Source organism: Otolemur garnettii, unplaced genomic scaffold, assembly GCF_000181295.1.
Source record: "Otolemur garnettii isolate 467f Iridium unplaced genomic scaffold, OtoGar3 scaffold00013, whole genome shotgun sequence".
In the NCBI taxonomy this organism is placed as follows: Eukaryota; Metazoa; Chordata; class Mammalia; order Primates; family Galagidae; genus Otolemur; species Otolemur garnettii.
The window spans coordinates 1,904,634-1,905,356 of record NW_003852408.1 but is presented as its reverse complement, the minus strand read 5'-3'; the positions used below and the strand labels follow the sequence as shown (position 1 = coordinate 1,905,356).

The window sequence follows — 723 nt, the reverse complement described above, 5'->3', positions numbered from 1 at the left end:
CCCTGGATTGCCCACTGTCCTCAGGTGGCTGCCTCCTCCCTCCCTCCCCAGGCCCTGACAGTCTTCTGCCCTCCCACTTTAAAGCTAGGCCGTGCATCACCACCCGCGATCACCACCAGGGGGCGCATGAACCTTGCCTAATTTCTTCAGACCAGCCTCCCTCCAAAACCCTCATTCTTCATTCCTATAGCACCCATTTGTTTCAGGTGCTAGGACACAGAGAAGAAGGGAGGGGTAAAGGAGGAAAAAGGCGGAGTCAGGCCAAGGGAAGAGGGACTGGAGTTTAGATTTGTGGAGAAGTTATTGGCAGGATGGGCTAGGACAGCCAGAGTATACTGAATACCAGCTGTGTTCCTAGGTGTTCTAGATTTGTTTGACATGCATTAGCTCATTTAATCCTCAACTGTATTGACTAGGCAGTCTAGAATAACTTCCATTCTTCTGCTTTTATTATTGGTGCAGTAAAGCAGACATGATGACAATCACCACTTCTTCAGGTTTCTGTAAGGATTAAACAGGTCAGTGTGAGCAGTGTACTCAGAACACTATCCACTTGTTATCATCATCCCCATTTTATAGGTGGGGAAACCAAGGCACAGTTAGCAAGGAAGTTTAGCAAAGAGTAAGATTAAATTTGAGCAGGGTGGGCCAGAGTACAGGCTTACCCAGTTACCAGCCCCTAGCTATCAAATCAGGGGCTCCCAGGGCAAGTGTGGGGGGGGG

At 49.1% G+C, this 723-nt stretch overlaps 1 long non-coding RNA gene across 1 annotated transcript in view; it reads right to left on the bottom strand.

Moving 5' to 3' along the window:
- Positions 1-481: 481 nt before the first annotated feature.
- Positions 482-723, bottom strand: part of LOC111723579 — a 2,018-nt gene continuing 1,776 nt past the window's right edge. Inside the window, exon 3 of the long non-coding RNA XR_002772098.1 lies at positions 482-501. This is a non-coding gene — a long non-coding RNA (uncharacterized LOC111723579). The remainder of the gene's footprint in view (positions 502-723) is intronic.